The following is a 1,785-nucleotide window of genomic DNA, read 5'->3' as shown; positions in this document are numbered from 1 at the left end:
CTAAGCCACCCAGGTGCTCCTATGGTTTAAATATTTCTTTTACATTTCTTTCAAAAACTAGATTCTGAATGTCATGACTATAACATGGACAAAAAATAGGTCAAGCTAAGCCCAGTTGAGTTGGAAACCTTGACTTGGTATGGTTCTTAAAATTGTGTACCTTTAGAACCAGAAGGGTGAAATTGCTAATCAGAAAAGGAGACAGCCAAACAAAGTCAAAGACAAGAAAAATAAAAGCATATGTATAAGTCAGTGAAAAGGCTGATCTTGCTGGAAAGTAAGAATGAATGTGAAAAATTACTTTCAAATACATTTGGATTAACATTACTTGACATTAATGAACATCTGGAAATTTAATTCTCTGAGCATCCACTTGATGTGGTCAAATTATATAAATAAATTTAAAATGATGAGTTATAAAATTATGACAGGAACTAATAAGTAGTGGTAGAAATGGCAAAGAGTTTGACAATTAGCAAACATGGATTTTGAGTTTTGGTTAAGCTCTAACAATCAATAGCTATGAGTTTTATTGTTTGAAAATGAGGGCAACAATACTTCCATCATAGGTGTGTTTGATGATTAAACAGATATTTTTAGATGCTGCATTTGGTGGATTATAATCAAGGAACAGAATTTTCCCCTACCACTACATTAAGCCTATTCTATTGTGTCAAAAATCTTTTACTCAATAACATCTCGAGAAAATCCAATAACTTCTAAGTACTAGGAACTATAAAAACAGACTTGTCTATGAACACATTACATCAAACTTTAAACTCAGATCCACTTACAAGCTCCTCACATTTGCTCATCTGAGGCCTGGCCAGTGACGTGGAGACTAGCACTTGTGGAGTAGGTAGGTGTAGGCGGTTGCAGGACTGTGGTCTGTTCTTTTAATTTCCACTTCTCTCCCAGAGCAAGCACCTCTTCCCCGGTGCTATAGAAGGGAGAAGGAAGAAAAGTAAAAGCGCAATTTCTTTTTACTTGATTGATGAGATAGTTAATATAATTCCCAGAAGACCCCTTAAAACCCACCTCTTCATTCCTACCACTGGAGTTTCAATGATAGGATTCCTCCGCCCCAGCTGAATAGATTCCTTTGTAATGATTTCAGTGTAGCCATTTTCCTCAATAGCCATCCCCCGCCCCCCATATAAGTAAAATGCAACGTTACACCTACCAAATAGTAGAAATGAAGCTTGGCTAGCTGCTTATCCCTCTCGTACTCCCTTGCTATTATGGGCGGCCTTCTGATTTCAAGCTTTCCCAGTTGAGACATAAGTACCAGTTTCATGTCGCTGCTCTCATCAAATGGGCATGTGAATTTTTACAGTTCTGCACATATGTAGGGAGGTGTGCAATGAAGTCTTCACTCGTTGCAACCTCGATGTTTATAAGCTGCTTCCCAGGACCTCCTAGCTTAGGTTGAGAAAAAGGATGAGAGGAAGTATACAGTCTCTTCCCTGATGCAGAGAAAATTACTGGATTTTTCTCTACATCTGTGATTTCCTTAAAGAATCGCCTCAAATATTTTATATGCCCTTATAAAAACAGTAGATATACGGGGGCAGGTAATAGAGGAATTACAATTTGGGGCACCTCTTAATTAGACCTACAAAGTTATCCTCAGCTTTGAGGCTATAGTTATATTCTGGAGTGGGAAAACACACACTCTCTCTCTCTCTGATCTCTCTCTCTCTCTCTCTCTCTGATCTCTCTCTCTCTCTCTCTCCCTCTCTCTGATATATATCACTTGGAAGAGCTTTTCCCAACAAACCTTAT

The sequence above is a fragment of the Panthera onca genome, chromosome A1 (assembly GCF_046562875.1).
Source record: "Panthera onca isolate mPanOnc1 chromosome A1, mPanOnc1 haplotype 2, whole genome shotgun sequence".
Classification (NCBI taxonomy): domain Eukaryota; kingdom Metazoa; phylum Chordata; class Mammalia; order Carnivora; family Felidae; genus Panthera; species Panthera onca.
The sequence above is the reverse complement of the archived record's forward strand: the minus strand, read 5'-3'. Positions refer to the sequence as shown.